This window comes from Desmodus rotundus, chromosome 2, assembly GCF_022682495.2.
Source record: "Desmodus rotundus isolate HL8 chromosome 2, HLdesRot8A.1, whole genome shotgun sequence".
NCBI classification, from domain to species: domain Eukaryota; kingdom Metazoa; phylum Chordata; class Mammalia; order Chiroptera; family Phyllostomidae; genus Desmodus; species Desmodus rotundus.
Genome location: NC_071388.1, coordinates 13,427,424 through 13,442,076, shown reverse-complemented (window position 1 = coordinate 13,442,076; position 14,653 = coordinate 13,427,424). Strand labels below are relative to the sequence as shown.

Here is a 14,653-nt window from a genome sequence, read left to right as displayed (position 1 = left end):
GCCTTAAATATATAACACCAACCAGAAGCTCTGAATAATTAGTTACAAAAATCTTGCTTTTCATGCCCATGCAAAAAGTACTGGATATTTATGCTAACGACTCAAAAAATTAAAAATGCAACAAAATTAAAAAGGGAAAACAACTTGGCAAAAATGTCCAATGATCCTCAAAATTTGTGGTATGTACAAATAATCAGAAGTCCAGGGTTATCACTATATTCCTCTCTAAAGAACACCACACACCAACTGTCTCACTGTAAGGGATGTAGAACATAAAGACCCCCAAGTGGTACGCCGTCCTTAAAAAAACACCCGGCCCTCAGCATCTAGACCCTGATATCACAGTCTGCTGACAAAACTGGGCTATTCAGCATATGGGTTCCTATGTGTCCCTAAGCCTCAGTGTCTCAAAGGACCACACATCCGTATGTGTGAAAGGTTTAAAGCACCATAGCATTCTGATTTAAGGGACCATCATACAGTGGGATTCTTGTTCTTTCGTCCGATCCTTCTGGCTGCTTGGAAATTATCACAGCAGCTATGACTCAGCGCTATTTTGTAAAAGTGGGCAGTGCTGTCAAGTCCAGATCAGCCGGGCGGTTATTTTCTGTGTGCAGCTCAGACCTTCGGTTTATTTGTGTGCTGGACTGCCACACCCACGTGTTTAAAGATATTTAACTCTAGTCATAGCAGAACCACATAGACACTTGGCCGTGTCTGCTTTGGCCATATCTCCTTTCTAGTAAGAATTACGAGCTCATGACTGATTCAATGCATTTGCCTCCCCATCAGATAAACTACTTGGTGGTATCACTGAAAACACAGTCTCTCTTCTCCATGAGCAGAAGTCCCGTAGTTGTGTCTCATGTAAACTAGAGTTGCAACCTTCTGCTTCCTTGGTCAAACTCCAAGGCCCCCAAAAGCCAGCTGGAGTTCTAGAAGATCCAAAAACTGCCCATGTGCTTACTTCTGCAAAAATGAACTGAATTCCTGCCTTACTCAGCTCTAAGAAAGCACCAGCAATAGCTGAATCACATGTCATCCAGCCACAAGCCCAAACTGTCTCTGTGGATGTTAGAAACACGTCACTCCATAAAGTAGGAATTAGCTAGAAACTTAGACCCAGCATCAGAACAAAGGAGACTAGCAATTCGGTTGCCCTTCAAATCAATGCTATTTAATTATGTGTTCAACATTTTTTAGCAGAAACACGGATATAGAAATTTCCTTTGCTCAAAAATCATATACAACTCTTTTATTTATAGTTATTATTTGCATTATTCCACTAAGGAAATGTACTGAGAAACAGATGAAACCATGTATTATGTAAATAATCAAGTAAGCCACTTAGGTCCAGTTTGTTCCTGGAAAAAAATGGTTCTTGAGCCTCATACTCACTTTCTCCACACACCACCACTGTTCTCACATCTCTTTTACACACAGACCCTTAAAAATGGAAAATGGAAACTTTTCCTCCTGGTCCACCTCCACGGCTGCTGCCCTCTCTTTCATCATCTTTGCCTTCTGGTTATGAATCATGAGAGCCCAAAAGAATCCATTTGTCAAGGCAGTCCCCTTCAAAAGGGGCAGAAAGGGCTGTGTTCGACCTGAAGAAAACAGACTCCTCTAGACACGAAGAGAGAGAGGGAAGCCCGGAACCGCTCGTGCATGAATAATGTATAGACTGTCATATTTTGCTTCCGAATTTGAGCTGCTGACAACTGCCAGCTTCAGGTCACAAGCAACTGGCTGGTCTTGGAGCTAGTGACCACACCTGTGGTTACACTGTGTAATTTTAACTTGTACAGGGCCAAAATTCTAAACAGAGCGATTGCATATGTACTTTTTTTCTCTCAAAATTTCTAGTATCACTCTGGTCACAAAACAGCTGCTGCCTCACTGCCAAGCATCACATCTCCGCTGCAGATGGGCCTTGCTGGACAGGGGAAGCCCTTCCCCAGTTCACAGGAGAAGATACCAATGTATACGTTATCTGCTATTACTTATTAATGATGTTTTAGGGTCTGGTTTGTAGAAAGTTGAGTTAATTGGCATGAAATTTCCAACATACTACCCTGGTCATTCAATGATCTTATAATCATCTTTCTTGGCAGTTGTCCCCTGTCACTCAAGGAATAAAAGAATACCCAGGGCCCAAAAGCAGTATCCAAGGAGATGGAAATGGAAGACAAGCCAGGAAGGAAGGTGGACCTTTGTCACCGAATCAGCTTCTGGCTTGGGGTGCTCTTCCCAGACCTCTCAGCTATACTGACACATTGCTGTTAGGTGCAACCCTAACACTTAGGTACTAAGGCGAGATACTTCAGTAATACTGGCCTGAAATATTCTGAGGTTTACACCCCAGAAAGATTTCCTCCATTCAAAGGTCATTGCATCACATTTAATATAATGATCTGGGAGACATTTGAAAGTTGGTTTAGAAGATCTGAAGCATCTTACAGAGATGATGTTCTAATTTCAGTAGACATATGATGATCTTCCCATTACCCATCACATAAAGTTGCCTTGACGTTTCCTAGAAATGGTGTTCTATTGATATAGGACATATTAAAGAAACATTCAACCAAAATAAATACCTTTAAGAATCTGTCAGTATTTCACATTTCTAGTCATAGTTCATAAACTTTATCACAACCTTTGAGTGCAAATAATAATTAGCATTAGTCTACTTAGCATAATGCTTGGTACTTACTAAAATTTCATAAATAACCCATAAATTGTTATGCTACATGATAATATGTTATATTTCACCTTTGAGTTATAAGGTAAATGGGAAAGAAGCCAGGCTATCAGAATCCATACACATCCCTTCAAATCCGCTTCTTTATTTAATGTTTTCTATCCATGCACTTCAGTTACTACAAATAAATAAATAAATAAATAAAGCCCCAGCTGCTTTCTGTAGGTACTACTGTGGCATTCCTCCTTAAATCAATTGCAACTTCTCTTGATTAACCAAGAGTAGAATGTCTCAGTATATCAATAGGAGTCCTGAATCACAGACACAATGTAGCAGCTATGGGAGATGGCACAGAGTATATTTTAAAATTATCCAATATTTATTTTTTTTTAATTTTTATTGTTATTCAGTTACAGTTGTCTGCATTTTCTCCCCATCCCTCCACCCCACCCCAACTAACCCCACCTCCTTCTCCCACCTCCACCCTCCCCCTTGATTTTGTCCATGTGTCCTTTATAGTAGTTCCTGTAAACCCCTCTCCCCACTATATGATATTTAAAAGGCTTACATCCTGAAGTGTGTCAGTCTTTAGACAGCAAAATTCCAAAGGTGTAGGAGTAGCTTCCCTCCCTCCAAATTTACATTTTGCCCTGGCCAGGTGGCTCAGTTGGTTGGATCACTTCCCTGCACACTAAAAGTTTGCAGATTTGATTCCAGGGCAGGGCACATACCTAGGTTGCAGGTTCAATCCCTGGTTTGGGCATGTAGAGGAGGTAACTGATCGATGTTTCTCTCTCTCTTTCTCTCTCTCTCTCTAAAAATCAACTGACATATCAGGTGAGGATTTAAAAACAAAAAAGGTGAAGAAAGCAGGTACAGGGAAGTAATTTTGCTCGCGGTCTGCTGCTAGGAGTTAACAGTCTATCCCCAGAGTCTGTGATCTTACCTATTATCCTGATTTAAAGGTACATATCCTACCATCAAGAAACTTACAGTCTTACTGGAAAAAAAAATATTTCAGATGAAAAAGATGTGAGAACACTCACAAGGTAAGGGGTTAGATTGAACAAAAAAGGACTGGTAAGTGACATACCATGTTAATAGAAAAGCATTTTAATCAGAAAACACCCTGATTCTGCATTCATTAGAGACCAAGGATGTAAATACATCTTTAATGAATATTCATTCTCTTTATATAATCCTGGACTGTGACAAAAAATTTTAAATAGTTTATTTAAGAGTTCTCAAGTTATGCTAAAGAATGGGACTAATTAATAAATAGTAGGCTCAAACTCCCTGTGTGTCAAGAATTGGCCAGCACTGTTTCCAGCTATTCCAGAAAACAGCTCTCTGAATTTTATCCTATGTTTAAAAAAAAAAAAAAAAAAAGGCCTCACCAGAGCAGATAATTTGGCAGGAACAGGAAGCTTCTAATGGAGCAGTGTCACCACGGTGCTGACTCCCAGCAGCTGCAAGAGTGCACCTACAGAGTGACCAACTCGCCTGGGTTTGCCAGGACTCACAAGCTCAGCACTGAAAGTCCCACTTTCTAGGAATCACTGTTTCCTGGAAAATCCGAACAGCTGGTCATCGTAGCGCCAGTACTGCCTTTGCTCTTGAGTGAGGCAGGTGAAGGTGGAGGCAAAGAACAGAGAGGTTCAGGAAAAAACAGACTTTTATTCCACTGCTGCCTCTGCCACTTACAGTACAACCTGGGACAAGTCACTTAACCCCTGAGACCCCATCTTCCTTATTGGTAATGTAAGGATAATTGCCCATGACTTTGGAGAAACCATAAAAAGTTCCTGGAAGAGTGTCTGGTCTAAAGTAGTTGCCCAGCAAACAGGAGGCGTTATTACTATATTCCAGGAATTCTAAAATCAAACTAACTATATAAGCAACTGTGTCTAAACAGGTTTTTTGTTTTTTTAATTGGGGTGGTGGGAGGTGTATCTATGTCCATGATTATTACAGTTTTTAAAATGTCAATTCATTTGACGGAATTTTTTTGTCAAAAATCCATGCTGACTCATGCTCAATTGTTATAAGATCAAGAACGTTCAAACTCATTTATGAGTAAAATTCAAATCATCTTTCCCAAAGTAAATATTTGAGTTAAGAATAGAATGGCCTATTACTACTCACAAACTCTTTCCTTTCAGTGGAATTTTAGGAAGAAAGAGGAATGCAAAACCATCATTCAAAATATTCAATTATCTCAGTTAAACTATAATGTTCTATACTAACCTAGATTTTTATCTAAAAAAGCTCTGGTTTGTACCTAGTACAGTATAAAATGATAATTAGAAGAGAACCAATATATAATTCTATGCTATAAATTCTTTAAATTGACAAGCACTGATAGGTTGCCCAGAATAAGATCCATTAAATTCTGTGATTTTAATTTTTGTATTGGTATTTTAAAAACTCATGTTTCACTGGTTATAACTTTTGTATACTATGTTGTCCTCTCAGTACCTCTAAAGTAAATATAATTTGCTGTACTTGAATTTTTAATTACATAAATAGGATACAGTTTGAATAATTCTCTTTAAAATTCAGTCTCTAATTATCTATCTTCTACTCTATAAGGGCTCTAATTTACAATAACAACCAAGTATGGATGGAAGAGTGATGCACTAGAATCCATTTGATCTCCCTAGAAAGTCTTTTCTCATCTATTGGGTTCTATATTCATAAGAATTTTCAATAACAATAAAAATTTTAAAAAAAAGAATTTTCAAATATTACCAAAAATTTGTATTATTAAAATTATGTTTATACTTCATTTTTAAGAATCATTTTATATTTGAGCCCATAAAACTTTAAGTTTATGACATGATATAATTTAACCTAGGCAATTAAAAGATACTGAGAAGGAAACAAATTGCTCAGAGAAAATGTAAAATCCCATGTGTTACTAAAATCAAAGGACTGTCTTGATCAAAATTTTCTGAATACGTTGCAAGTGGATAAACTCATTCTAAAAACTCCCCACCCACATTGTTCTCTGAAGTCCCACCCTCCTATTCCTTAGCATAGAATACATGTTGGTTTCCTTTTTTCAACATGTGCTTTTTTAAAAGTCAAATATATATACCATTCAATCTTGGGACATTACAGGAAATGTGATTTAGATTCCTCTCATTACTGCAACATAACACATATAAAAATCCCCTCTTTGTACTGCTTATGTTCCTTCTTAGGAACATAAGCCGATTCTGTCCATATTTTAAGAAATAAAGGATGGCCTTTTCCATTCATATATTTTTAATATTTCATGTCATGGCTTATTTGTTCTCCACGCCCAGATTCCGATACCTCTAGGGCCTATGAAATGAATCTAGATTATAATCAACGACCAAGCTAAGCACTCTCTCAGCCCAGGGCTTCCAGCTGGGTAGAGAAGGTTCTGAATAAAAGCCTTTCTTTTCCTGACACACTACACTTGTAAAGAAAAACATCAGAACTGTCAGATAAGCAAACATTCGAGTAATCAAGCTTGTTGCCAATGTACGGAGCAAACTGCTTCCCAAGCGGCTGACTTGGAACTGCAGGAGCACTAAGAACTGCTGAAGTGACTCATTTACTCACATGCATTTAACCCTCGTTGCACAGCCACGCCACAATTCCATCTCCTAAAGTGAACCCGCCAAGCAAAACCAAATTCACACGAATGCCTAGGAGAGCTCATCACAAACCTGTAGTTCAACTGTAACCCTTAGAAGAAAAACCGAAGTCAATAATATAGATTGCTCCAACTGTTCTCCAGTGCCTTCAGGATTTCAAACTTTCAACAACTTCAAACACCAACAAGGAGCATCCACTCACTGCAGGGACAAAGGCAAGCGTTAGGTGTTTGAGAGGTCGTGTTGAGGTACTCATTTTAATTTTCCGGGTATAACTTAACTCTTTCCTGAATCGCTGTTTATTGGGGAAATGAACTGAAAAGCCAATAGAGACTTTCTGTTCTTCCAATTCCTCTGGCTATAAATTGGCCTTGGTCTCAGAGGTAGATAATTCCGTCAAAGAGTAATCAAAGGAACAAAAGCAGGTCTAACTCCCTCGACAAGATGGTCACAAGGGCAGTCCAGGCTAGTGTTCCTCCGGCTATGCCAGCCCACGTTGCGACCCCAGCCTCAGCCCCAGATCCCGCGCCAGCCTCGGCTCCAGCTCTGGCTCCTGTTCCAGTGCCGGTTTCAGGTCCAACTCCAGCCCAGGCTCTGCGCCAGCAGGAGCCGTGACCTCGGGGCCCGCCAGACCCCGGCCTCAGCGCTAGCCCCGGCGCAAACCCTTGCACAGTCGCTGGCTGGTCCTGCCCTACCAGGCCCCTTCCCTGGCAGCCGCGTGGTCCGGCTGCACTGGGTCCTTTGACCTCTATCGTGGACAGCTAAGAGGGACGACGCAATGAGGGTGCTGCCCAAGCTATTGGGACTCTGCTGGGGAACCTTGACAAGCTCTCAGTGAGAGTCACTAATTGCTTTTCAGTGCCGCACAATGAGTCAGAAGATGAGGTGGCTGTTGACATGGAATTTGCTAAGAACATGTATGAATTGCACAGTAAAGTCTCTCCAAGTGAACTCATCCTGGGCTGCTACGCCACAGGACATGACATTACAGGGCGCTCTGGGCTGACCCAATACTACAGCCGGGAAACCTCCAACCCCATTCACCTCCGGGCCTCCAGAATGGTGGCAGAACCAGCAAGGCTAGGTCCGCACTTTAATGGCTGTCCCTGGGAGGACCACAGGGGTGACGTTCACACCTCTGACTGTGAAATATGCATATTATGACACTGAACCCATTGGAGTCGACCTGATCCTGAAGACTTGTTTCAGCCCCAACCAGGTGATTGGACTCTCAAGTGACTTGCAGCAAGTAGCAGGGTCATGGGCTGGTGTCCGGGATGCTCTCAGGACAGTGTGGCAGTGTGCGGAAGATGTACTGTCTGCAGAGGTGTCAGCTGAGGATACTATGGGCCACTTCTTGATGTGTCTGGTTCACCAAGTACCCAAGATAGCTCCCGATGATGGAGACCATATTCACCAGCAACATCAACGACCCGCTGATGGTGACCTACCTGGCCAGTGTCTCACAGCCACAGATTGCCCTCAGTGAGCAACTTGTAAACCTGTGCACGCTCCCAAACAGCACCCCTTCCACCCTGGCCCCGGCTCTAGGACTCAGAATGGAGTGAAGTGGAAATGGCTTCCTGTGATCTGAGTCACAGTGAGCGAGTCAACTGCTTGTGACTCGAAAGAAACATAGCCTGTCTTTTGTAAGTGAAAGAAAAGTCTGCTGTTTCATCTAGCACTCATAGGATGCTCACTGTTCTTGCTGATCTCCTGACATGCTTTTTAGAAATGGCATTTTTTAAAACCACAAAAGTACATATTATTCTATCATTTTTCCTCAAAATATTATTTTATATCTTAGAGAAACTTGAAACTGGTTTATTGTAGTAAGAAAATTTAAACATTTCTAGGTAGGTTTAATTGTTATCCACAACTATTTAAGGTTTAAATCTTTACATTACAGAAATAAACATTGCTTTGTCTGTTGAATAAAAAACTAAAGGAAAATGAGAATTACCTGTAATTAAAGTAGAATATAACCAGGATATAATATAGTATATAATGTAATATTGTTCAGGTTGCCATTTCAGAAAGTTGGTATCATCAGTGTGCCTTTAAATCATTTTCACATTTATTGTAAATGCAGATTCCTAATAGAATTAGATAAAAATACTTAAATTGTATAATAAAATATTCCCGTACCACTGAAAATTTCTTCAGTCATGAACTCATGAACTCATGAATAGGCTTTTGTGATTTGTCGTGAAATTTTCACCTAATTTTTCTTGTAAGTAATTGTAATCTAAATGCTTCTTTACTGTTTTCACTTGATTAATGGCTTGACTGGTACTTTCTCTTTAAAAGAAAAAAAATTCTCTACTAACCTTCCCTCTAAGTGTAAATAGTAATAATCTTGATTCTAGGTACTTTGCACACATTGCAAAAATTTTAAATGGTGATGTACACTGACTCTCACACTTTCTGGTTCTATAACTCCTTCATAATCCATCTCTCTAGTAGCATTGTTCTTAACTGTGGAAAAAGTAATTGAAAAATAAAGCGATGAATGAATTAGCGTTGCAATTTCAAGAACAGCAGCTATTACTGTGTAACACCAAGCAGAGGGGCAGTATCTGTGCTTGTTCACTGATGGAAACCAGAGGAGGGTTCATTACAATTGCTCACTGTGATTAACTCTGATTTTAACCACGTAACTCTCAACATTAGGAAGGAGTTACTGGGATGGCTTGTTCAAAGACAAATGATAAAATGTGCCTACAATTCAAAATCGTTGTTGATATTAGATGAAGGAGAAGGCAGGCCAGAAAATGTCAGGCCTGGGAGTCAGCTAGGCTGGTAGTGCCTAGGGTACAGGAGTGCATAGGGTGAGGAAGGGATGAAATGAGGGGTGCAGGGGTGACAGGCAAGAAATCAACTCTTCTAGAGAGAGGATTGCCTAGAGGGGAAAAAAAGAGATCAGAGTTTTATGTTACCGCATAAGAAAAGACAAGTATATTCTAAGGGATCACGCAGTAGACAGAATAATGCTCCACCCCCTCTGCCCCCACCCCACCCCACTCCCACAAAATGTCTGGATTCTAATCCCTGGAACCTGTAAATACGCAACACGGCAAAGGGAATTAAGGTTGCTATTCAGCTGACCTTAAAATAGGGGATCTCCCATGGATTATCTGGGTGGGCCCAATGTCATCACAAGGGCCTTAAAAGTGGAAGAGGAACATAGGAGAAGGGAATCAGAGAAAGAGATGTGGCCAGGGAAGCACATCTTGTTGCTGGCTTGGAAGGGGCCCCCAAGCCAAAGAATGTGGGCAGCCTCTGGAAGCTGGGAAAAGCCCCAAAACACATTCTCCACGAGAACCTCACTCAGGTAGGGAATATGGCCCTGCCAACACCTTGATTCTAGCCCAGGGAGACTGCTGTCAGACTTCTGACCTACAGAACTGTAGACTAATAAATCTGTGTTGTTTTAAGCCACTACATTTGTGGCAATTTGTTGTGTGGTGATAGAAAACTAACACAGACCAGTACCTAAGACAGAACAAACCAAAGGGGCCAAGGAGGGTATTCAATAAGTGTTTGCTTACAAAGTGGAGAAGTTGGTGAAAAAGGGAATACAAGGCAATCGCCAGCACACTCTGGGGCCCATCAAAGAAAAGAGAGGCTTCACCAGCCACACAACACGATGAAGAACTGACCCAGAGACTCACCTTAGCAGCCATGTGCCCTGAACTTTCCCATTCCATTGAGTATAGACAAAATATGACGTTTAGTGAAGATTATGTGTTAAAAGCCAGGGTCATTAGGTATGTGAGAAGGGCTCAACATCACCAATCATCAGGGGAAATGCAAATCAAAACCATAGTCAGATATCACCACCTCACCTGTAACAATGTTATCAAAAGGACAAAAGATAACAAGCTTTGGCAGGAATGTGGAGAAAGAGGAACACTTGTGCACTGCTGGTGGGAATGCGAATTGGTGATCCCACTGTGGAAAACAGTACAAAAGGTCCTCAAAAAATTAAAAATAAAACTACCATGTGATCCACCAATCGTACTCCTGAATATATGCTCAAAGGAAATGAAATCTCATGTCATCCCACAACTTCATTGTAGCATTACCTACAATAGCCAAGACATGGAAGCAACCTAAGCGTCCATTGACACATGACTTGATAAAGAAGATATGAATATATATATGTATCTGAATATTATCAGCCATAAAAAAGAATAAAATTCTGCTATTTGTAACAACATGAATGAACTTTGAGGGCATTATGCTGAGTAAAATAAGTCAGGGAAAGACAAACATTATATGTGGAATCTAAAACCAATGAGCTCAAACATAGAGAACCAGTTGATGGTTGCCAGGGTGGGGAAAAGGGGTGGTATGGGAAATGAGGGAAGGTGGTATAAGGGTACAAACGTCTAGTTATAAGATGAAGTTCTGGGCATTTAATGTACAGCATGGTGACTATAGTTAGCAACACTGTATTGTATATTTGAAAGTTATTAAGAGAGTGGGTTTTTTAAATTCTCACCACAAAAAAAAAAAATTGTAAACTATGTGAGGTGTTGAATGGATTGACTAACCTTATTGCAGTGATCATTTTGCAATGTATACATACATAAAATCACTACAACATACATCTTAAACTTACACACTGTTGGATGTCAGCTATATCTCAATAGAGCTGAAACAATAAAAATCAGGTTTACCTCCCTATTCCCCAAGTTATTGCGGTCGTTGGTCAAGACTGACAGAATGGTGGCACCTACATCTGCTGACCTTTTGTGCAGTAATAAGCCCAACCTCGGTTCACTCTCTTCCTCCCACCATCCAAAGTATCTACTAGTCATACCACCTTGCTGTGCTCTCTGTACCTTCTAGGTCTTCAGGCTTGCTGCCATCTCCACCTGGCAGCCTCTCCAGGTCTCCCCTGTCTACTGGTGACTTCCCAATCATCTATCTTGTAGGTTTCCTCAAAGAAACCTTTGTCTGGATAATGATTGGGTTCAGTCTCCTTCTTCATACTCCCATAGACACTCATATACTCTACTCGATAGCATTTATTTAGTGACTGGTATTTCCCAGTACACCCTTAAACAGTAACACTTGCAGATCCCAGAAATGCAAAAGAGTGCCTGGTTCAACTATATTCATATCAATACAAATCCACCCTTGCTAGTTTAATTGAACCAAACATGCTCTCCTAGGCTGTTACAAACTTTCTAAAAAGTTAATGATAATGTCTACCTTGCTCATCCTTGATTCCTCAACATCTAGTACTACATCTGACACATGATGAGCACCCAGAAAATTTGGGTGGAATGAAAAAACTAAAAGACCAAAACAATAAAATCTATAGGTATTTTGAAGAAATTCATTCCTTTTTTTAACTTTTAATTTTTTCTTTACTGAGATATAATTGACATATAACATTGTATTAAATTAAAATGGGCAACACAATTTGATATATGTATATATTATGAAATGATTACCACAGTAAGTTCAGTTAAGATCCAACATCTCATGTAGTTACAATTTTGTTGTGCTTGTGATAATGAACTTTTTTTTTCAATTATAGTTAACTGACGGGAACTCCATCTCTCGGAGTCCTCCCAGTCATGGATGAAATGAGTCGTGTTGTTCTGGAGGGAAAGGGGCTGGTGATTCCCTCTAGTAGAGAATGCCGCAAGCCCTTCTCAGAAATGGCTTTTACTGGGATGGGTATGTGCAGGGGTATACAGCGTGCAAGCATAGCTCATCAATCAATGCCCAAAGGCTATAGTAAATAGAAAACAGATATTATGTAAAGATAACAATTGAACAGATAATTATGATAACAGATATTATGTATAGATATCACAGAGATCTGCCTCAGGTCAGGGTCTGTTAGATATGCTGGTGCCAGATGGTTTTTAAGGCATATTTCTTAAGATAAGGAGTTCACTCCTTACGCTTATCTGGTTTATACCAACAGGGCTATACAAAGCAAAGCAGGCTTCAAAGGGTACAATGCATTCTTCAGGCCTGATTTCCCACGGGAACCCTAGGTGCTAGCATCGGGGCATGCCTGCCTCCTGCATTCCCAGCGTTCCAGTGGAGACTTACAGGCCTCTCTCAATATCTTGGACTCGAAGGGCTACAGTCTCTGATGCCACACAAAGTGGTCCCCAACAGTTAACATTCAATATTATTTTATATTGGCTTCAGGTGTACAGCACAGTAATTAGACATTTATATAATTTACAAAGTGACCCCTCTGATAAGACTATTACCCACCTGGTACCACATATAGTTACTACAATGTTATTGACTGTATTCCCTATGCTGTACTTTACAACCCTGATTATTCTGCAACTACCAATTATACTTTTACTCCCTTCACCTTTCACCCAGCTATCCATCCCCCTTTCCACCTGGCAACCATCAGTTTGCTCTCTGTGTCTATAATTGTTTCTGTTTTGTTTGTTCATTTATTTTGCTCCTTAGATTTCACATATAAGTGAAATCATAGGCTGTCTGTCTTCATCTGACATATTTCCCACATAATATCCACTACTCCATCGTGTTGTCATAAATGGTAAGATTTCATTCTTTTTATTGCCAAGCAATATTCCATGGTATATTTGTACCACATTTTCTTTAGCCAATCTTTTATTGATAAACATTTGGGCTGCTTGCATACCTTGGCTACTGTAAAAATTGCTGCAATGTACATAGGGATGCATATATCTTTCTGAATTAGTGTTTTGGATTTCATTGGATAAATACCTAGAAACAGAAGTGCTGCTTCATAAGACAGTTCTATTTTTAATTTTTTGAGAAACCTCTATACTGTTTTCCATACTGGCTGTACCAATCTGCATTCCCATCAACAATGTCCAAGGGTTCCCTTTTCTCTACATCCTTGCCAACACTTGTTGTTTATTGATTTACTGATGATAGCCATCTGACAGGTGAGAGGTGGTATTTCATTTGGTTTTAATTTACATTTCTCTGATGATAAGTGACACTAAACATCTCTTCATATGTCTATTGGCCATCTGTATGTCCTCTTTGGAGATATGTTTATTCAGGTTCTCTGCCCATTTTTTAATGGATTGTTTGGTTTTTGTTGTTAAGCTTTATGAGTTCTTTATAAATTTTAGATATTAACACCTTATTTGATGTATCACTAGCAAATAACTTCTCCCAGGAGGTTGTCTTTCCATTTTGTTAATTGTTTCCTTTGCTGTGTAAAAACTCTCCAGTTTGATGTAGTCCTATTTGTTTTCTGCTTTTGTTACTCTTACCTAAGGAGATATATCAAAAAAATATTACTAAGAGCAATGTCAGAGTTTACTGCCTGTGTTTTCTTCTAGTTTTATGATTTAGGATATTACATTTAAGTATTAACCCATTTTGAGTTTATTCTTGCATATGGTGTAAGAAAGTGGTATAGTTTCATCTTTTTTTATGTATCTGTCCAGTTTTCCTAACACCATTTACTGAATAGATTATCTTTACCCCATTGTATGTGCTTGCCTCCTTTGTCATAGATAAGTTAAGTATATAAGCATGGGTTTATTTCTGGGCTCTCTATTCCATTCCATTGATGCATGTGTCTGTTTTTATGGCAGTACCATGTCATTTTATTCAACATAGTATTAAAGCCCTGGCCACAGCAATCAGACAAGAAAAATAAATAAAAAGATATCCAAATTGGGAAGGACAAAGTAAAACTGTCATTATTTGCAGATCACATGATACTATACAGAGAGAACCCTAGATTCCACCAAAAATCTACTAGAACTGATAAAAGATTTCAGTAAAGTAGCATAATACAAAATTAATATTCATAAATTGGTTGCATTTTTATACATATAGTAAACTATCAGAAATATAAATTTTTAAAAAATTCAATTTACAATTACTTAAAAAAAAAAACCATAGGAATAAATTTAACCAAGGAGGTAAAAGGCCTATACTCAGGAAATTGTAAGACATTGAATAAGGAAACTGGAAAAGGTACAAATAAATGGAAGCATATATTGTGTTCATGGATAGGAAGAATTAACATTATTAAAATGGCCATACTATCCAAAGAAATCTATAGATTCAATGCAATCCCTATCAAAATATCAATGCCATTTTTCACATAACCTATATTTCTGGCCTTCATGTATAAATAGGACTGAAAGCATATCACAGTATATGTGTGTATACATGTAAATATACATATACACTGTACTAATCAGGGTTCTCCAGAAAAGCAGAACCAAGAGGAGATGATAGAGAGATAGATAGATAGACAGATAGATAGACAGATGGATGGATATCATAAGACATTGGCTCACATTATTATGGAGGC

The 14,653-nt window shown here is 39.3% G+C and overlaps 1 protein-coding gene and 1 pseudogene across 4 annotated transcripts in view; one reads left to right on the top strand and one right to left on the bottom strand.

The window, feature by feature from the left end:
• Positions 1-14,653, bottom strand: part of MRPL39 (mitochondrial ribosomal protein L39) — a 157,487-nt gene that overhangs the window by 80,304 nt on the left and 62,530 nt on the right. The gene's annotated exons all lie outside the window — the stretch shown is intronic.
• Positions 6,775-7,898, top strand: LOC112309051 (eukaryotic translation initiation factor 3 subunit F pseudogene; annotated as a pseudogene).